General features: G+C 39.0%; 1 long non-coding RNA gene across 2 annotated transcripts in view; it reads left to right on the top strand.

The window, feature by feature from the left end:
• Nucleotides 1–23,049, top strand: part of LOC144294007 (uncharacterized) — a 41,281-nt gene that overhangs the window by 7,200 nt on the left and 11,032 nt on the right. Inside the window, exon 2 of one of the 2 annotated variants that reach the window (XR_013361390.1) lies at nucleotides 20,386–20,585. The exons of the other annotated variant lie outside the window; for it this stretch is intronic. This is a non-coding gene — a long non-coding RNA (uncharacterized LOC144294007). The remainder of the gene's footprint in view (nucleotides 1–20,385; nucleotides 20,586–23,049) is intronic. 2 annotated transcript variants of the gene reach the window in all.

Here is a 23,049-nt window from a genome sequence, read left to right as displayed (position 1 = left end):
GAATTAAGAATACTACTTAAAAATGGTATCAAAAAATTCTTAGGTATAGAACTGACAAAATATGTGACCTATACTCTAAAAACTATAAAACATTGATGAGAAAACTTAAAGAAGACCTAAATAAACAGGGAGCTATATTATGTTCACAGATCAAAAGGCTTAATATTGCTAAAAAGTTAATTCTTCCCAAATTGATACATAAATTCAGGGGGCTTTATTTTCTAGAAATTGACAAGCTGATTCCTAAAATTCCTTTGGAAATCGAAAAGACTTAGAATAGCCTAAAAACTTTGAAAAAGAAGGATTCTGTCTTTAAGATTTATTATAAAACTGCACAAACCAAGACAGTATGTATATATAGTTGACAGAAAGCCAGACAAATAGACCAGTGGAATGCAGTCAGGTATCTAGATATAGACCCTTACAACTGATACCTGACTTTTAACAACACTGTAAAACAATTCAGTAGAGGAAGGGTAGTCTTCTTAATAAAAAGTGCTAGGATACTTGGATAATCATATGTAATCTATGCTTCACACTGTATTCAAATCTGTTCATAATAATAGACATAATAATAATAGATAATAGACATAACTGTAAAATCTAGTATTTTAGCATTTATAATAATAATAATAATAGATAATAGACATAACTGTAAAATCTAGTATTTTAGCATTTATAGAAGAAAATAGGAGAAAAGCTTTGTGATCTTGGTCAAGCAAAGACTTTTTTTTCTTTTTTTTTTCTTTTTTTTAATTGGAGTTCAATTTGCCAACATATAGCATAACACCCAGTGCTCATCCCACCAAGTGCCCCCCCTCAGTACCCATCACCCAGTCACCCCAACCCCCCGCCCACTTCCCCTTCCACTACCCCTTCTTCGTTTCCTAGAGTTAGGTGTCTCTCATGTTTTGTCACCCTCACTGATGTTTTCACTCATTTTCTCTCCTTTCCCTTTATTCCCTTTCACTAATTTTTATATTCTCCAAATGAATGAGGCCATATAATGTTTGTCCTTTTCTGATTGACTTATTTCACTCAGCATAATACCCTCCAGGTCCCTCCACGTCGAAGCAAATAGTGGGTATTTGTCGTTTCTAATGGCTGAGGAATATTCCATTATATACATAGACCACATCTTCTTTATCCAGTCATCTTTCGATGGACACCGAGGCTCCTTTCACAGTTTGGCTATTGTGGACATAAGCAAAGACTTCTAAGCAATCTCTGACATCAAATGTACTATTCCTAGAAGAAAATTCTGATATATTGGATTTTATCAAAAGTAAGTAAGAACTTACTTTTGAAAGTAAAGTTCTTACTTTACTTTGAAAGACATTGTTAAGAGAATAAGGACAAGTCATGGAATGGGGGAGATATTAATCTCTAAACGTTTTACACCTTTTTCCTTACTCAGGAAAAAAATTGGGTTGTGATTTTTATTTATATTAATTTGTTTTTTTAATGATTTATTTATTTATGTATTCATGATAGACACACACAGAGAGAGAGAGAGAGAGAGAGAGAGAGGCAGAGACACAGGCAGAGGGAGAAGCAGACTCCATGCACCAGGAGCCCGATGTGGGACTTGATCCTGAGACTCCAGAACCGCGCCCTAGGCCAAAGGTAGGCGCCAAACCGCTGAGCCACCTAGGGATCCCCTATTTATATTAATTTGGATCAAACTTACATTTTTGAGATATTAAGCATTTCTAGCCAAGATGATATGTCTACTTACCGAAGTCTTATTTTATACCTTTTAAAATTATGTTATGCTTTTCTTTTATAGATCCTAATTTGTTGTTGAAAATTTGTTCCTCTGTATTATATGAGTTAATCATGAATGAGGATGTTTTTAATTTTTAATTTTAAAATTTATTAGCAATATTTAAAAAGCTCTTGATTTCTCCTTATATAACTTGTTTTCAGATCTTTTACCCAATTCTCTAGTTTACACCAGAATTCTAATAAAGTTTCTTAGGGTTTCTATATAGTCATCATGCTATCAACAAATAAGATCTTGTATCTTTATTTTTACTATATGTAATACTTCTTTTGTTTTCTGTTCTTACTACTTTAGGTAGGATCTCTAAAACGATGTCTCCATCAACCATAGGGATAATTTATTGAAAGGGAGTTGACAAAGGCTGAAGAATCATACTTGACACTAGGGCATTACTTGATATTCTCTTCTTTTTATACATAGTCTTTTCAAGGTTCAAAGTCATGGAAGGCAATTCCAACTCTCTGAACTTGGGTCTCTTACCTATACTTGGCAGTATTCGGGCAATGAAAGGATATATAGGTCTATATCCAATTGAGAGGCCAAGTAATCCAAATACAATGCACTAATAAAGAGAATAACATCTGAGAAAGATCAGATACTATTAAAAGAGAGAGTGGATTCCAGGCCTCAAAAAGTGAAAAATTTCTCCTTAAATTTGTTGGAATAGCTTAGGTGTGAAATCAGTTCTCCTGATCCTATTAGTCCTAAAGCTCTCTTGCCTTCATTAAAAATATTTCATGACATCTGCTGTATTAGTCTGATCATGCTATCATAATGAAATACCACAGACTGTGGCTTAAACAACAGAATTTTATTTCTGGTAGTTCTAGAGGCTAGAAGTCCAAGGTCAAGGTGTTAGCAGGGTGAGTTTCAATCTGAGGTTTCTTCTCTGGACTTGTAGGTGGCCATCACCTCACTGTCTGCTCACACGGCTTTTTGTTAGTGCCTGTGTGGGGAGAGAGAGCAGACTGGGATCTGTGGTGTCTCTTCTTGTAGGGGCACTAATCCCTTCATGATAGCCTCTACGTCATGACTTCCTGTCACCCTAATCACTTCCCAAAAGCCTCATTTCCATCACATTGGGGGTTAAGTCTTAAACATATGAATTTAGGAGGAGGGACACATTCAACCCATAGCACTCCCTTTATTATCCTGAAGTGAAATTAATAAATAGTATAATTGCTTATATTCTTAATTTTATGAAGTGATTATTATCACCTAAAGTATAAAGGACACATTTAAAAGTAATTCATAATAAAATAATATGAATATTGATAAAAGTGTTTAGGTACAAATCTACTAGAAAATAGGGGTAGTTAAATATTTAACTACATGTAGAAATTCCATGACTATATATACAAAAAGGTAGATTTTGTGGGTGGGCAGGTGATTCAAATGTCACAAGGCCGAAATGAAAAACAAACCTTAATAACATTTTGGTCCAAAGTATAATCTTCTGTTAATTTAAATGATAATTGCATTTCTAAACATTCAGTTATTATTAAAACCATGCTATTGGGGGGATTGTGTTTTTACATACCTGTGCTTTATTTGCATTTGTGAATTTAGTATTTTCTTTTTTAAGTTTTTATTTAAATTCCAGTTAGTTAACATACAGGATAATATTAATTTCAAGTGTACAACATAGTGATTCAACACTTCTATACAACACCTGGTGCTCATCACAAGTGCACTCCTGAATCCCCATCATCTATTTAACACATCTCCCCAACCCCTCCCCTCTCACAACCACCAGGTTGTCCTCTATAATTTTTGAATTGTATTTATTTATTCATGAGAGACAGAGACGTAGGCAGAGGGAGAAGCAGGCTCCTCACAGGGAGCCTGAGGCGGGACTTGATCCCCAGACCCAGGATCACGCCCAGAGCTGAAGGCAGATGCTCAACCACTGAGCCACCCAGGCATCCCTCTCTATAATTTAAATAAAATATTTATTTAAATTCAATTTGCCAACATATAGTATAACACCCAGTGATCACCTCATCAAGTGCCCTACTTAGTGCCCATCCATCGCCCATTATCCCATCCCCCCACTCTCCTCCCCTTCTGCAACTCTTTGTCTGTTTCCCAGAGTTAGGAGTCTCTAGTGGTGTGTCTTCCTCTCTAATTTTTCTCCACTCAGTTTCCCTCCTTTCCCTGTGTTCTCTATAATTGAGAGCCTGTTTCTTGATATGACTCTCTTTCACACTCTCTCTTTTCCCCTTTGCTCATTTGTTTTGTTTCTTAAATTCTACATAGGAATGAAATTTATATGGTAATTGTCTTTATATATATATATACATATATATATAAAGACATATATATAAAAATATAAATATATAAAATTTATATATTTTATATATATATAATATATATATAACACATTGTCTTCATTCATTTATCAGTCAGTGGACACTTGGGCTGTTCCCATAATTTGACTTTTGTAGATAATGTTTCTATAAACATTGAGGTGCATGTGGTCCCTTTGAATCTGTAATTTTGTATTTTATTTATTTATTTATTTATTTATTTATTTATTTATTTATGATAGACATAGAGAGAGAAAGAGGCAGAGACACAGGCAGAGGGAGAGACAGGCTTCATGCCGGGAGCCCGACGTGGGACTCGATCCCGGGGCTCCAGGATCACGCCCTGGGCCGAAGACAGGCGCCAAACCGCTGAGCCACCCAGGGATCCCCTGTAATTTTGTATTCTTTGGGTAACTACCTGATAGTACAATTGCTGGATCATAGGTTAGTTGTATTTTTAACTTTTTGAGGAAGCTCCATACTGTTTTCCACAGTGTGTGTGTGTGTGTGTATGCAAAATGCAAAATACCAGTTTCCATTCCCATCAATGGTGCAAGAGAGTTTCCCTTTCTCCACATCCTTGCCAACACCTGTTGTTTCTTGTGTTGTTGATTTTAGCCATTCTGACAAGTGTGAGGTGATTTCTCATTGTAAGCTTTTAAAATTTATTTTTATTTATTTATTTATTTATTTTTGGTTTTTAAAATTTAAATCCGATTTAGTTAACATATAGCGGGTTATCAGTTTCAAAGGTAGAGTTTAGTGATTTACCAGTTGCATATAACACCCAGGGCTCATTATATCAAGTGCCCTCCTTAATGCCCATCATCCAGTTTATCCTATTGTAGTTTTGATTTGTATTTCCTTGCTGATCAGTGGTGTTGAGCATCTTTCCATGTATCTACTGGCCATCTATATGTCTTCTTTGGAAAAATGTCTATTCGTGTCTTCTGCCCATTTTTAAATTGGATTATTCATTTTGGGGTGTTGAGTTTTATAAGTTTTTTATGTTTTTTGGATACCAACCCATTATGAGATACGTTATTTGCAAACATCTTCTCCCATTCTGTACATTGCCTTTTAGTTTTGTTATTTCCTTTGCTGTGCAGAAGCTTTTTATTTTGGTGAGGTCCCAATAGTTTATTTTTGCTTTCATGTCCTTGCCTCAGGAGACATATCTAGAAAGAAATTGCTAACACCAATGTCAAAGAGGTTACTGCCTATGTTCTCCTCTAGGATTTTTATGACTTCAGGTCTTACTCTTAGGTCTTACATCCATTTTGAATTTATTTTTGTATGTGGTATAAGAAAGTGGCTCAGCTTCATTCTTTTGCATGTTGCTGTCCAGTTTTCCCAACACCATTTGTTGAAGAGACGGTCTTTTTCCCATTGGATATTCTTTCCTGCTTTGTGGAAGATTGAGCATATAGTGTGGGTTCATTTTTGGGTTTCCTATTCTATTTTTGTACCAGTACCATATTGCTTTAATCACTACAGCTTTGTAATATAACTTGAAGTCTGAAATTGTGATGCCTTCAGCTTTGTTTTTCAAAGTTGCTCTGGCTATTTGTGGTCTTTTGTGGTTCCATACAAATTTTAGAATTGTTTGTTCTAGCTCTGTGAAAAATGCTGGTGGTATTTTGGTAGAGATTGCATTAAATGTGTAGATTGCCTTAAGTAGTATAGACATTTTAACAATATTCGTTCTTCCAGTCCATAAGCATAGAATGTCTTTCCATTTTTTGTGTCATCCTCAATTTCTTTCATCAGTGTCATATAGTTTTCAGAGTACAAGTCTTTGATCTCTTTGGTTAGGCTTATTCCTACATATCTTATTGTTTTTGGTACAATTTTAACTGGGATTAATTCCTAAATTTCTTTCCACTGTTTCATTATTGGTACATAGAAATGCAACGAATTTCTGTACATTGATTTTGTATCCTGCAACTTTACTGAATTCATTTATCAGTCCTAGCAGTATTTTGGTGAAGCCTTTTGGGTTTTCTATATAGAATATCATATCATCAACAAATGGTGAAAGTTTTACTTCTTCTTTGCTGATTTGGATGCCTTTTATTTCTTTTGTTGCTTGACTGCTGTGGCTAGGACTTCCAGTACTATATTAAATAACAGTAGTAAGAGTGGACATCCCTGTCTTGTTCCTGAACATAGAGGAAAAGCTCTCAGTTTTTTTTCATTGAGGATGATGTTAGATGTAGGTTTTTCACATATGGCTTTTATTATGTTGTGGTATGTTCCCTCTAACCCTATTTTGTTGAGGGTTTTTATCATGAATACATGTTGTACTTTGTCAAATGCTTTTTCTGCATCTATTGAAATGATTGTATGGTTCTTATCCTTCCTTTATAAATATGGTGTATCATGTTGATTGATTTGAACCATGCTTGCAAGCCAGGAATAAATCCTGCTTGATTTTGGTGAATGATTTTTTTTAATGTATTGTTGGATTAGGTTTGCTGGTATTTTATAGAGAATTTTTGCATCTGTGTTCATCAGGGTTATTGCCAATAAATTCTCATTTTTTATTTTATTTTATTTTATTTATTTTTTTTTTTTTAAAGATTTTATTTATTTATTCATGACAGTCACAGAGAGAGAGAGAGAGGCAGAGACACAGGCAGAGGGAGAAGCAGGCTCCATGCACCGGGAGCCCGATGTGGGATTCGATCCCGGGTCTCCAGGATCGCGCCCTGGGCCAAAGGCAGGCGCCAAACCGCTGCGCCACCCAGGGATCCCCAAATTCTCATTTTTTAGTGGAGTCTTTACCTGGTTTTGGTATTAGGGTAATGCTATTTTTGTGCATATATGTAAAACAGAATTAGGGTCTGGGCTTAGTTTATTATTATTATAAGAGTGCTTTCCTGCAGGTAATATGATATGGTAAAGTAGGTGCTGGCCAATCAGATGGACACCATCTTTAGAGCTGGTGGCCCACCACTGTGCTAGCTATTAACCCTTTGATTGATGTATTATATGTGTGTGTTGGAGGATTTCTAAGGAATCCCTAGGGAAGAGGCTGTGGCAGTTGGAGGCATCTGGGAGGCACTGGCTATTTCCATCCAACATATTTGTATATTATTCTTTTAAAAACTTGCTTCAAAATGTCTACCTGTCTTTGGGTTAATTCTAGTGATGTTTTGCTAAAAATCATTCATTTCTTTCAGTATTCTCCTATGGCCATTTTATATTTAGATATACCAGTGTTTATAGCTTTTTAATAGCTTAATAGCTATCTAATGTTATGTATATACATATATTTATTAATTTATTTATTTTATTTGAATTCAGTTTGCCAACATATAGTATAACACCCTAATGTTGTCTATTTTTATTTGTTCTCTGTTTTCCCATGGTTTTCAGAGTTTTACATACTTTTCTTTTTTTAATCAGTGTTTTGTTTTTCCCTATTTAAGTCCTAATTTTATTTTTTTAATTCTCCTGATCAAGGGTTTATACTATTCATAGTTTCTTATGCCTATTAGTTCATTTATTTTCACTTTTTAATTTTTATTGATAAAAACATTTAAGACTACATATTTTCTTATAAGTATCTGATTGTCTCAAATATTTTTAAGCTTTTATTCTAGACAGCTAAATTCCTACATTTCAATTTATTGATGTTTTTCAAGATTTTTTTGGTTTTTATTTTGTTTGTTTGGTTTTTTTTTAATTATTTATTTGAGAGAGAAAGAGAGCATAAGCAGGGAAACAGACTCCCCACTGAGCAGGGAGCCTGATGCAAGACTCTATCCCAGGACTCTGTGGTCATGACCTGAGCTGAAGGCAGATGCTTAACCGCCTAAGCCACTCAGGCACCCTTCAAGTTTCTTTTTTTTAAAATCAACTTTACTGAAGTTAAACTTATGTAAGTAAAATTTTAAATATGCATTTGAATGAGTCCTTAAACATAAAGCATTCTTCTGACCTTGGAAAATGTATTTTCATCTTTTACCAGTCAAAACCCAATGCCCCTGCCCTGCCCCAAGGCATCCACTAATTTGTGTTCCATCCTTTTATCTTTCCACAATTTCATATAAATGAATTATATGGCATGTGCTCTTTTGCATCTAGCCGCTGTTTAATATTAATATCAAACAGGGAAATACATAGTTCTAAGCCTACTATGTTGTAAGTGTTTAATAAAGCTTTGCTATTTTTACTGTTATTCCCTGGCTGGATTATAAACAGTCTTGTACCTCTCTAATTCTGTGCTGCGCATTCCTAGGTGATCAACATACCCTTTTAATTTGACTGTGGAATATGGTGAATTTTAAACAAGTATTTGCAAATATTGTGTTAGATCTCATTGTAACCACTTTGCAGACATTGATTCACTTATTGCTCAGAATGGCCCTACGAGGAAAGTATGTTATCCTCTGGTAATAGGAGGAACTGAAACACAGAGAGCCAGAAAACATGCCCAGATCATATATCTAGCAAATGGCAGAGCTAAATTTCGATCCAGGCAGTCAGGTTGCTGAATCTAGGTGCTTAAACACTATGCCATGGGGTGAATCCATGAAGTGGAATCTTAGTACAAATAATATTTATTCCAGAATGTCCTGCATTCTCATGACATGGGTAGTATCATCCCAATTTGACAGATTATAGTTGAGTGATCTGAAAGTCACATGAGGGACACCTGGGTAGCTCAGCGGTTGAGCACCTGCCTTAGGCCCAGGGTGTGATCCTGGAGTCTCAGGATTGAGTCCCACATCAGGCTCCCTGCATGGAGCCTGCTTCTCCTTCTGCCTGTGTCTCTGTCTCTGTCTATGTCTCTCTCTGTGTCTCTCATGAATAAATAAATAAATAAAATCTTTTTAAAAAAATAAAAGTCACATGACTCTAGTGCCCCTCAAAGCTGACTCCAAACCCAGTGGCTTTCCACTTCTTGATGTCATATTTCTATTCTCCCACAAGCCATTACATTTATAGAGTCACAAGTCAACTTTTGGTAGACATGATCTGCATATTCAATCTGAACAGTATTGGCAAAATCCCAATCTAATGGTCGGTTTTGGGAACTGCAACAAAATCTCAAGCATCCCTCTTCTCTGGGAGCTCCTTTTCCCCACGCTTTATAGTCTCCTCATTGCCCACTAGAGGGCAGATTTGTGTCACCACTTTCTTTTCTGAGAACAAAAAACGATGCCCGGTCCAGCAGGGAGACCCACAAGCTGAGAGCAAACATTGCCCTGAAAGTTAAAATGTGGGTGATCTTACCTCCTTTGTAGGTAAATGATGAGATGGAAGATCAGAAAAAAATCTTAGGAACATTTTAGAGCATCTCATGCCCTGTGATCACTTTCTTACCTCTGCAGAAAGCAAGGGAAATAAGCCGGGGATACCTGTTCTTATTTCTCACTCTTTGTGAAATCTCCAGCTACTAGAGTAAGGACCAGGAGACATGGGAGTCAGGAGCCAGTAACAAAAGGCTTGGGAACAGGGTGAGTTCTTCTTTTGGCTTGGAGCTCTCAAGCCTGGTGCTGAGAATAATGAAACAATGTGCTGCTATAATTGTGCACCTGTACTCAATAGCTTACAGATGCAATCTGCTCCCAGCAAAGTTCCAGTGGAGAGCTGTGGGACAGTCGTCCATGGCCTAGCTTGCTGAGCATGCTCTCAGGCAGCTGGTATTCCCTGACGAGCCCCAACAGGATAAGGCAAGTGCCCATGTCTGTGTCATTGTCAGTCTGGCCAGCCCTGATTCCTATTATAAGCTGCTTGGGTTTGGTGGGGGGTGGGGGAGAGGAGAGGGATGATCCGGCTATATGAGCTGCCTTGCTGAAGGTGCTGGAGGCCTAGAGCTTCTATTTCCCATAGCCTTTTCTAAATGACTTGTAACAGAACCTGATCACAAGGTCTCCAAGCACATTCGGGGTGAATGCAAGGGCATCATTCTCTTCTCCAGAACTGGAAGTAGAAACAGTTTAAAGCAAACAAAATTAAGAGCAAAACCAAAACCACAATTTTGGGGATTTAATGTCTATATATCTAAGTAGAAAGAATGGGTCTCTCTTGTTTGGCTCTATTCCCAAGCAAGGGTGCTACTTGTAGCCTATTTCGGGTGGCGGACCTGAGGCTCACCTCTGTCATTTGAATGTACATGACATTCTTTTGGTTCTGTTTGTTCCAAGCACCCTGCTTCTCAGAGCTCAGTTTTTTATGTCTGATGGCCTGCTCCATGCCCTCATCTGTTTTAATACAAAAGCTGTTGGTGAAAATGACAGGCTACTCAGAACAAGTTCCATGCAAAGGAGGATCAGGGAGCCAAGGTGGATACATCCTGGGAGCTGGGAATTTAGGCTGCTCTGTGAAAGTAACGTAAGGATATTGTGTAAGCGTTGGGTACTGGAGGTCCTTAGGAACCAAGACTTTTATAATTTTATGGTGTGTCCTCCCTAAGGTTTTCCACCAAGCAAAGAGAAAAGCTGTTTCTCTGGGTACCATTTATTTCACAAAGTAAATAATCACAGTAAATGCTATGGAGAGGGTAAAAGTATGGAGTAGGAGGATCCTGAGCTCTAGGACTGTTTCCATCTTAGAACAGCTACTTACTCTCTCTAAGCCTCAGTCTCTCCATCTGTAAAATCAGAATTTTGAAGTGATCTAATTAATAGTTGGGGAAAAGGCTGAGTAAAGGGACATTTGGAAAGTGCTTAGTGAGGTGCTTGGAATGGTATGCCTGCTCAGGAGAGGACGGCTATCCCATTACTGAGTGAAATTCTACAAAGGGGAGTCCCTTTGTTAATCTCTGATCGAAGTAGCTACTGAAACACTCCCCTCTCCGTGACTTCTACACTGTGAATGTTCCCACTTGTTAACTGTTTTCTTTAAAACGTCTTTATTTTAGGGGCACCTGGGTGGCTCAGCTGGTTGAGCATCTGGCTCTTGATTTCGGCTCAGGTCATGATCTTGTGTTCATGGGATAGAGCCCCGCATTGGGCTCCCACACTAACTGTGTGGAGTCTGTTTGGGGTTCATTCTCTCTTCACCCTACCTTTCTTCCCACTTGTACTCTCTCTCTTAAAAAGAAAAAAATATATAAATATGTAATATATAAATATAAAAATATATATGTATACTTTTAAAATATTTTATTTTCTTTTTTTCACATTTTTATTAAATTCTAATTAGATGACATATAGCATAATAGTGGTTTCAGGAGTCATTGTCAGTGAATTCAGTGATTCATCACTTACATATTATACCCAGTGCTCAACACAGTGCCCTCCTTAATACCTGCCCCCCCCATCTAGCCCATCCCCCACCCTAAACCATTTTAAAAACTCATTTTCCTCTTTGATAGAGGTTGCCTTATGTGGCTTTCATGCCACTCACACAGAGAAGCTGGAAGTAGGGGAAGGAAAATAAGCCTAACTCTGCAGAGGCCTTTTCTATGCTATGTGGCAGGAGCGATGATGAAACCAAGGTCAGAGAGTTGGAAAGGCCTGAGGGGCAGAGCCAAGGCCTGAGTCATATTTTGTGTTGCTATTAAAATTCTCACCCGCCCAGATCCTGTTCCTTACAAGTCCTGTGTAATTTATTTCAGGGCCTGTGCCTGGTGAATCTGTGTGTTTGCTCTAACATGTACTTATGATGCAGCAAAACTTCATTTCACTGTTTTTCTTCTGGAGCTGGTTTACAGTCCCAGCACTCATTTGGGCTGGGTATTACTCACTGGGACTCTCCTTTCTCCTCAGCTTGTTCTCTCCCTCCTCACTTCTCTGAGTTTCAGTTGGGACTGAGGGCTGGGATGGAGAAACCAAACAGTCTGTCAGTGTAGTCAAGCCATTACAGTTCTGAGGAGCTCAGCTGCTAGGATTGTCCTCTCCCAAATAGGGCTCCAAGGCAACACATGAGATGGAGCTCCTTCTGCGTTGGTTACTTGAGGCTCTGTGCATGTGTGGGGTATATGTATATGGTACATGTTCGGTTGGGGGGCATGTGTGTATGTTGGCGAGCAGTTGAGACAAAACCACAGAGCTGGATCACGCAGGCTGCAGCCTTTTATATGTATCATCAATGAACATTTATTTAGCCCCTAACCTACACAAGTCACTGAGATAAGGAGGTGCCAGTACATGTGGTTCCTGACCTTGAGATCCATTTTAATCAACATGGAGAGAGAGGATATGTGAATATATGGGAAACAAATAGGGGTAATAATGAATGATAGCCAATACTTCAGGAACTCAGATGAAGAAAGATGATGACACCCACTAAGGTCCAGTGGGATTCTAGATGACTTCGAATGAGGATAAAACAATATTGTAGCCAGACTTTGAAGAAAAATTAGGACTCAGGTAAGCAGAGTGGAAGGGTAATGTCTACATAGGCTTGCTTTTTTTTTTTTTAAGATTTTATTTATTCATGAGAGACACAGAGAGAGAGAGGCAAGGCAAAGACATAGGCAGAGGGAGAAGCAGACTCCCTGTGGGGAGCCTGATGTGGGACTTAATCCCAGGACCTCAGGATCATGCCCTGAGCCAAAGGCAGGCTCTCAACGACTGAGCCACACAGGCATCCTTTTATTTTTTTTAAGATTTTATTTATTTATTCATTAGAGACACAGAGAGAGAGGCAAAGACATAGGCAAAGGGGAGAAGCAGGCTCCCTGTGGGGAGCCTGATGTAGGACTTGATCCCAGGAACCTGGGATCATGACTTGAGCCAACGGCAGGCTCTCAACCACTGAGCCACCCAGGCGTCCCTGCACAGACTTGCTTAACAATACACTGAATATACTGTATGGCTGGTGTTGTTAGTCTGAATTCTTCTGGTTGTCAGTGACCAAAACCCCACTCAAATTACGGACAAAACCAAAATGAGCCATATAATTGAGAATCTCAAGGCATTGCACTGGCTTCAGTTCTTAGAGATGCCATCACAACACTGTCATTCTCCCTTTGGCCCTGCTCTTCAAAGCGTTGGCTTTATTTTTAGGTAGACACTCTTAGTAGACAGGGCTACTTGGGCTCCAGAATTTAATTCTATGAACACAATGTATGCATCTTTCCCTCAGCAGTGCTAGTAAAGCTTCCTGGATTCTCATTAGCCTGGCTTGGGTCAAGCATCTATCTATGAGTCAGTTACCATGACCGGCAGCATGGAATTCTCTGATGGCCAGATCTGAGTCATGAGCTCACTCCTAGAGCCAGGTGATGGGGACAGGCCAACCTGAACCTCATGAACTGAGAGTGAGAGAGGGGAAATCAGGATGGCACTGCCAGAAAAAAGGAATGGTGTCTGGGCAGGCAAAAACAACAGATGTCTCCTGTCATCTCACCCATTAGCAATCTGTTGGCAATGGTTCATATCAACTCCTTCTTGAGTTTCATAATTCCTTTATACAAATATCAGAGGTTCCTGAACACAACGTATTCTCAATATGTGACTCGGAGTCTCAGCAGGGGTCTGTTCTCTCTCTCTCTTTTTTATTGATAAGAGATCTAATTTGCTGATTAATTCAGGCCCTCAGAGAAAGGAACACTAGAAAATCCTCATTCATGAAATTAGGACCGCACGATTTCCTTCTAGCGATGAATGCTTGTTTGACCAAATTATTGAGATAAAATAGTACTTTGGCATTCATGGTGTATCCCCCATGAGTTAACCTAAGAGGTCAACATGGGAGAGTGTTCAACCCAATAAGAAATGGGAAGCTACATATATTTCTGAATATTTTTGTCCCAAAGAATGGTCTGCCCAAAATCATAGCTCTCTCCAACCAAGAGACAAAGTCATTGTTCTATTATTACTTAATAGAGAAACACTCAAGATCAAGATAGAAGTGCAAATGAGCTGAATTGTGCTTGCAAATTGGGACTTGGCAAATGTTTTTGGCAATGAGCCATGTTCTTTTTTATTCTGAAGGCCTGGCATTGATGAAAGATGCCTAAAGCTACACTCAGCATCTGTATCATTAGGGTCTTAGAAACTTAGCAAACTTACTGGTCTGTTGTTTTAAACTACAAGGCAATTTGTTTCTCTAGATACTAATTCTCGGGCCTTTAACTGGAGTAATATATTTCTTACAGACTCAAAACTAGGTCAGAGTTGAAAGGAACCTCATGTTTGTTTTGCATATTTATTTTTCATTTTCAATCTTTATTTTAAGCAGAAAATACCTTTAAAGTCTTTATCATCTCGACCAGACAGTGACAGATACAGCTCTATGTACATGCAAACGTAGAAAAATGTTTTTAACGTTCATCAAGGCTATACTGCATAGTGCCATCACAGTTGAAGTCTCCTAAACGAATCAGAGGTTTTGACAGTATTTAACAAACTTTTCTTAAAAAATAATTTAAATTTGACGTTATACATAACTACACTCTCCTTTTTTTAAAAAAAATAACCATTATAGATAAAGCTATAATTCTCCTCCTTCCTCCTCCACCTCTAACCCCAAGTCTTGGTATTTCACCTCACTTTTTCCCTGGTCAGCTCTGTTCCCAGTTTTGGAGTATGTGCTTGCACATATGTGGACACACATATCTACATGTTAGTATATCCACAGAGACTTCAGAGTATTATTCAATGTGTATTTGTAAATGATACTATACTAAATATATCTATTTACAACTTGCTTTTCAAAATTCAACCATGTGTCTTTCAGGTCTACTGATATTTTTACCACATACACATTTAGCCAGCCTTCAACTTATGGACATATGGGTTGTTTCTAATTTTTTACTGTTATAAACAAAACCATTGCAAATATCCTTGAACATGCTTCCTTATGTATGTGCATATATTATTCTGTCGATAGAAATGGAGAGTGTTAAGTCATAGGGAGTGTTCCTTTTTAGTTGTTTTTTTTTTTTTAAGATTTATTTATTTATTTATTCATGATAGACATAGAGAGAGAGAGAGGCAGAGACACAGGCAGAGGGAGAAGCAGGATCCAACGCCGGGAGCCTGACGTGGGACCCGATCCCGGGACTCCAGGATCGCGTCCTAGGCCAAAGGCAGGCGCCAAACCGCCGGGCCACCTAGGGATCCCCCTTTAGTTGTGTTGTTGTTGTTTTTTTAAACGACTTATTTATTAATTTTAAGGGGAGAGAGAGGACACATAAGCAAAAGCAGGAAAAGGAGCAGAGGGAGAAGGCTGGAATACTCAGGCAGTCTGCTAAGGGTAGAACCTAAAGCCGGGCTTGATCCCAGGACCTTGAGATCACAACCTGAGCCTAAATCAAGAGTCAGACGTTTAATCGCCTGAACCACCTAGGTGCCCCTCATTTTTAGTTTTAATAAATCCTAGTATACTGCAATAAAAAATAGATGTAATAATTAATGCCAACCAGAGTCCCTTTCTCTACACATTGTTAATATTTTACTTTTTGTCAATCAAATACATATTTACCAATATGAAATGTCACCTCATTGCTTTAATTTAAATTTCCTCAATTGTTAGTGAGGATGTTTGTAAGATAAAAGTGTCACCCAGAGATACTAAGGGGCTTACAGTGGCATCGGTAGTAGCCAATTTAGCAAGATGACTTTCTTGTGGTACATATGATTTTTTGTTCACCTGAAAGAAACTCAGTTCGGGTGCCCACATATACTATGTTTAGTGTCGCAGATGTACAAGAAAGCAGTATTTGATAATTACACAGTGAAGAAAGTTCCATAGAGATGCAATTTGAAAACCCATAGGCCAGACTATTATTGATTAACATCTTTGTTTGTACATTTCTGTTTGTAAGAAAACAATGGATTCTTTGAGAGTTGAAAGGCAAGATTTGAAAATCTGGGTGACTGCCACCTGTGAATAACATTTTTGTCTTGCCCAAGGGACAATGTGTCACATGATTTTGAAGGATTTCCAGGAAATAATAATATTGAATCTAGAGTCCTTTGTGGAGTGTACTGAGAGCCTTTTGAAAGGAAACATTGAAAAAATAATAAACTTTTCCTGATGGTGACTTTAATTGCAAAACCTCCCCCTTTCTTCAACATTTCACAATCACGTTCCAACCCAGACTACTCCCAAAGGTAGACTTCCGAAGGTCATCAGGAATTTGCAATGAATGGTCAATTTTCCAATGGCCTCTTTGGGCTTATTCTTCGTTGCTCGCCATCATTTGGCTTTATTGACTACTTGCTTCCTTGAAACTATTTCCTTTGCTACTTGCTGAGATGATTCATTAGGAAGAGCGCTGTTCAGGAAATCACAGAACCCAATTTTTAGTCCTGGTTCTGCCACTTGCAAGCTATAATGTGCCTTCTAGGAAATTCTCTTTATCTGTAAAATGGAAAATATTAACTGAAAAATCTTCAATAGTACTTCAGGCACTAATTCTATGGCCCAGGATTCTCTCTGTATACATTTTTTTTGGTTTTCTTTGGATGTTCTGTTTGTTTGTTCCCTCCACTCTTCAGCCTAGCTAAGTTGTCCCTGGCTAATATTTTCTACTCCAAATGAATGCTTCCAAGGCTCCATTGATGGCTCTCCCAAATGCTGGAGTCTCCAGCTGTCTGGGGATTCCCTGTTTCCCTATGCGATAAAGTCTGAACCTCTGAGTCTGCCATTCAGGGCACTACGGTTGGGTCCCAGTTTCTGTCCTATGTCCTTAACTCCATTTCTTCCCTTTACAAGGCCACATTGTCTTTTTTCCTTCCCCCAGATGTAATTTCCACTTCATTTGCCAGGCTTTTTTGCTTACATGACTCATTTGTCCTGCTCATCTCTGACTCCAAAATCACTCTCATTCTTTAAACTCCAGCCTCAATTCTGGCCCCCATAGGCGTCTTCCATGATACCCCAAATCTCTTCTGTCTTGAAATTGTTCCTCTCTTATATTTAAGCAATTATAAAGAACACTTTTTCCCCCCACATATCAATAGTTCTGGAATTTGGATTCATTCTACAATCACTATTGCATCAAAATTTGCAAGTAAGGTTTTCAGCAGCATGGAAGAAAATTCTGGAAATATCAGTAGAACATTTTCTTTTTCTTTTTTTTTTTTATTTATTTATGATAGTCATCAGAGAGAGAGAGAGAGAGAGAGAGAGGCAGAGACATAGGCAGAGGGAGAAGCAGGCTCCATGCAGGGAGCCTGACGTGGGATTCGATCCTGGGTCTCCAGGATCGCGCCCTGGGCCAAAGGCAGGCACTAAACCGCTGCGCCACCCAGGGATCCCTCTTTTTCTTTTTTTAAAAAATATTTTATTTATTTATTCATGAGACAGAGAGAGAGAGAGAGAGAGAGAGAAGCAGAGACACAGGCAAAGGGAGAAGCAGGCTCCATGCAGGGAGCCTGATGTGGGACTTGATCCCAGGTCTCCAGGATCAGGCCCTAGGCTGAAAGCAGTGCTAATCCACTGAGCCACCCAGGCTGCCCTAGTGGTACACTTTCTAGAAATACTATGTCACCAAACCTTTTGATAAGACAAAGGACAATACTGTGTGAAAAAGATTAGAAAGAGTTAGACTGAAATAAGAAAACATTTTAAGAATTCTTTAATCTATTTCACTTTTTCTTGTACATCATATATCATGCAAGAGTGATATATGATAAAAATCGATGTGTAAATGAGTGTCTAAAAAAAGGTATAACATGAAAATTGTAAATGAAGAGGAAGTATTGTGCCATAATTTAATTAGCCACATGCTTTCTTTTCCTAGTGACACATATATAATCTATGACTTAAAATTAATGGTGTTTTAGATTTGGTTAAATGTGGCATATCAGTGATTACGGTTTGCCTCTATCTCATCAGTTGGGTTAGAAACTCCTAGAAAGCAGAGCTGTGTGGTGATCAAAGTTCTCTGCACATAATAAACATTTTAAAAGATTATCTTAAATTACATTTATTTATTTGTCTTGACATGGAGGTACATTAAATATAGTTCAAAAAACAAATATATAAAAGGCATTGCAGGTAAGTCTTTCTTCCACCACTGTGCCCATCTGCCCAATTTTCTTCCTAACCTGAAATAAGGAAATGATTGTTATTAGTTTCTTATTTCCAAAGATTTTTGATGCATGTGCATGCAAATAAGAGAGACATTTCTTGTTCCTTTTCTTTCTTACATATTTATTTGTTTATTTTAAGCAAGCTCTATACCCAACATGGGGCTTGAACCCCATATGGGGCTTAAACTCATGACCCCAAGGTCAAGAATCACATGCTCTACTGACTGAGCCAGCCAGGCACCCCTCCTTTTTTCTCCCATGCAAATGGTAGCTGGGTCTACATACTGTTCTATACCTTGCTTTTTAAAAATTTAACAGTCTTTAAAATCTATCCGTGTCAATTCATTGAGGGCTTTTTATCCTTTTATTGAAGCTCCATTTCTTTATGTAGATATATTTAACTAGTTTCTCACTGATGAGCATTTGGGTCATTTCCTGTCTTTTTCTATTAGAATCAATCTTGCAGAAAATACCCACATGCAAATATTAAGTTACCTACAGGATACATTCTTAAAATCAAAATTTCTGGTGTCAATATACATTTCAAATTATGTAATTTTGATAGAATTTTCCAGATTATTTTCCATATGATTCTACTAGTTTTTATTCCTGCTAGTGATGTCTAAGAACCTTCAGTAAAGATGTGAGAATAAAGAAGGGGTGAATATGAAGTCACACACATTTTGGGACCATAAAATTTTCCTTTCCACTCAAAAATCACTTAGTGAGCAAAATCTCTCCAATGAGTGATTAATTTTTCAAATTCTAAAAGATCAATCTCCTTTGAGAGCCCCATGAAATCCTTAGTTCTTAGTGTAATGACAGTATCTCTGGTGGTGTTACCTAGTCTTCTTCTGAAAGTAACTCAGTTTCTTCTTTAGCTGGTTAGAGCTTTGTTATTTCTCAAACAAGAACCTTCTTTGCAGTCATCACAGGACACACATAGTGGTTGTGGCGGTCATTACAAATGGAGGGAGAGCAGGGAGGCAATTAGAAATACATCTCTCCACAATCATTCCTTTTTTAAAGATTTATTTATTTATTTATTTATTTATTTATTTATTTATTTATTTATTCATGAGAGACTCAGAGAGAGAGAGGCAGAGACAGAGGCAGAGGGAGAAGCAGGATCTTGCAGGGAGGCCCATGCGGGGCTGGATCCCGGATCTCAAGATCACGCCCAGATGCTCAACCGCTGAGCCACCCAGGCGTCCCTCTCCACAATCATTCTTAGAAAAGTTTTACCTCTGCTTCTACCACCAAATCTGCCATATAACTGTAGTCCTTAAAATTTAGATAGCAAAGCTATTCTTTATGTGAATACACACAGTAAATTAAGGGAAAGTAGATGAGCATATTCCCACCTCTTTGGAGTTTACTGAAGACACACATGAGGCAAATTCAATTTTTCCTGAGAAAATAAAATTTTAAAATTCAGATCTCCCATTGGACCTGCATGACCATAAATAAATAATGATGCTAAGCCTTTCTACACGTACTCATCTAATATCTACTCAAGAGGAGCGATCACCAAGAAATTGTGGCAAAAATGATCAAGGCTTACCCAGAATTGGTGAGATGGCTCTAGAGTAAATCTGGGGCCCTAGTCACAGGGGTAACTTAGATCAGGTCCCCTAGAAGCAGGGCTTGAGGCAGTGACACTCTGGAAAGCTTCATAATTGAAGTAGTAGTTCTCTCAGGAGAAGTGAAGGAAGAGAAGCAGGCTGGGTTAGTGTTACTCCTGCATTTCACACAAATTTACTGAGAATGAATTATGTCTGAAATTTTTTTTCAATAACATAACAAGAATAATTTGGCCTTAATGATTCCCTTTTCCCTTAGATTCTAGGAAACTCAGAGCTTAGTTTCATGTCCAAAGTAACCATATTTGCCTACCTTGGGCTGATATAATAACCATCACCTATCATCACTACGTCCCCCTACCACATCCCTCATACATAGATTATAATTTTCCACATCAGTTTTGCTCTTACCTTGGTGTAACTTATTACTATCAAGATAATAGTTCCCATTTACTGGGAGGTATTATACTAAATTCCTTACATCTGCCATCTTATTTAATCCTCACAAGATTCTTGTAAAATCCAGATTGCACAGATGAGGAAACAGGCTCAGAGTGGTTACTTGCCCAAGATGGTAGTGATCCTAGTGACATAGCCTGAATTTACACCCAGGAAGTTTGATTTTTACACACTCTTCTGATATCATCGCCTCTACTTCTTTCATTATTTGCTAATTGGTAGAACTAAACTATAAATAAATATGAGTGGTAGAGCCCTTACTCATCCAGGAGATGATGGTCTTTACCTGCCTGTTTATACAGGTCGTCTTGTGCAGTAACCGAGCCCTGGCTACGGAGCTGAACCACAGTCTCCGTTGCACAGCTGGCAGAGCACCATGGCTCTGCCCCAGAGGCCCTTGAAGACACTGACAGATCACTCCCCCACCTTCCATCACCATCTTGTTGGCGGTTGCAGCCTCAGGGAGGACATGCCACCCTGGACCACACTTGAGTTGCCTCCTGTGAGTCAGTGCCCTGTCTGAAGCTCTCTTTAATGAGCCTTGCCAGGCCTAATGAGCTTTCTTTGATACTCTGCTCTGTAAAAGGCTCTGTCTGTCCTTAAATGACACCGGTGTCTTTGTTCTTGCTTTTACCTTTTGGGGGTGATTCTTGGTGTTTTGATAATCCTGCTGTGCTTTTCAAAATTTCCAACATCAGCCATACTTTCCCATCCCATCCCACCCAAGGGCAGGAAATACTCCTAACTTGCCAGAATTGTCCTCTCTCCTGAGGATGAAAGAGTAAATGAAGCAACGTCTGGAAAGTGACTTGAGCGTGTCAAAGGTAGGCGACGGTATCCTCGCACTGTGGTCTACACATGATTTCACATGGTCTATGTTTCAACACGTTTAAATTTGATACCGACTTATTAAATGAATCCACTATGTTTGTTTTGATGTTGGCTATTTTTTTGAAAATTTTTTATGAGACTATCAGAGGAAATTGTCATTTGCCAAAGGAAGTAAGTGTGTTAAGATACAGTTCTCCCTCTGTATGACTCTGAAGTGCCCACTTGTCCCCGCTCAGCAGGCTTGTCACCTGTTTTCTGCCATTGATAAGTTGGATACGAGAGTTCTACTTGCAAAAATTTCCTAACGTTTGAAAATTGTAACGGTATCATATATTCTGAGGTACTCAGTACCTCATTTAAATTGAGTGATCTAGCCCCATAGCCATGGCATCAGTCTCTGATGTAGCCCTAGGACATGCTCTGAAACAAAACCCCATGGTTTTTGCACGACAGAACAGACTTTGTGGGTTTGTGTCCTTCGACCCCCTGCTGGAGCAGACACAGGGGTGTTACAAGTTTGGGATTTATTCGTTTTTATCTGTTCAAATTGAAGGATAAGCACCTACCTTCATAGACTGTAGTTGTAATGGAAAACAAAAACTTGGGTAGATCAGACCTTGGGGGAGGGGGTGGGAAGGTGAGGGGGATACCAACCAGAGGGATGTTGCATGGTAGATAAATGCTTCAAGGTTAGCTGGGGTGGGGTGGGGTCTCATGTTAGTTCCTGGTTCCCTTGGTTTGGAAACTGTGTGTGCTATTCTAAGTTTCGTGCAAACAGTGAGATAGAAGAGCTGGGTTTGAGGCTTGCTAGTTTTAGCAGAAGTTTTTTTTTTTTTCCTCTCCCCTCCGCCTCTTCCCCTTCCTCCTCTTCCTTCTTTTCTACCTACTCAAGCTCTGATATAAATGTTGTTTGATAGAGTTTCCAGCTTTTAGCTTTGAATGACATAATCTTCTATAGAAGCTACCCACACTGTGTAGTGAAGTTTTCTGGCGTTTACCCAAGTAATAAAGTTCAAGAGTCTAAAATACCAGTTTCCCACAACTAAGAACACAATCCCTGTTGGGGAAAGAAAAGCATGTCTATGTCCCGGTGAGGGTAAACCAAAAGAAACTTGAGGTGAAAGTTCTCTTAGGAGAAACTGGACCTCTCAATTCAGCTTCCACTCTCTTTCTATGCTGATGCAAGATTGATTTTATAGCAGACCCTACCCATCCCTGTTCATATGCAAGCACCTGATGGCCAACATGCCCCAGCAATTCCCAGGTGCACCTCTGTGCCCGACTCCCCTTCCCCAATCACACAAACTCTGTTCTGGTGCCAGGAAGTTAACATTCGCCAAGAGCAACCTCAACTACAAGCCGATGGAGTTGGTGTGTGAATATCCCAACACCCTTACCTTTCTCACTAGGTGACAGAGGTGTGTGTTGTACCAACTTCCAAAGCTGCTCCAAGGGGTAAGCTCCAGTTGCTCACTATTGCAGCTGCCTCAGTGAATGTGTTCCCCATTTGCTGCCTTCCTTCCCCACCTCAATTCCCACTTTCTACCAGTGCCCCCTGCACCTCCTAAATAAACTACTTGCACTGGCACCCATGTTTCAGGGTCTGCTTCCAGACAGTCACATGTCTTATTTCTCCCCCTTCCCCATGTGTCCTGTGATCTGGCCTTTCAAAACCAGTGGGATGAGCTTAATAATGCCAAGGTTAGGAGGATGGGCTTGGGAGCCAGAGACATGGCTCTGCCACCCAATGTTAATACCAGTGTGATCGTGGGCAAATGCATTTGACCTCTCTGTGCTTCAGTTACTTTACCTGTAAAATGGCATAGCAGTACTTAGTCTACAGAGTCATTGTGAGGAGTAAATGAGAGAATGCCCCTAATGCACATAGAATGGAAGCTGGGCATGCTCTGAGCGCTGTCATTGTTGATAGTCTTTCAGTACCTCACTTGTGCCTGGACATTCCCCCTTTCAGTGTATTTAACAAACTTCTCACTCAAGACCCCACTCAAATATTTTTTAAAGATTTTTATTTATTCATGAGAGAGAGAGAGAGAGAGAGAGAGAGGCAGAGACACAGGCAGAGGGAGAAGCAGGCTCCACGCAGGGAGCCTGATGTGGGACTCGATCCTGGGGCT

Source organism: Canis aureus, chromosome 22 (assembly GCF_053574225.1).
Source record: "Canis aureus isolate CA01 chromosome 22, VMU_Caureus_v.1.0, whole genome shotgun sequence".
Classification (NCBI taxonomy): domain Eukaryota; kingdom Metazoa; phylum Chordata; class Mammalia; order Carnivora; family Canidae; genus Canis; species Canis aureus.
The sequence above is the reverse complement of the archived record's forward strand: the minus strand, read 5'-3'. Positions and strand labels throughout refer to the sequence as shown.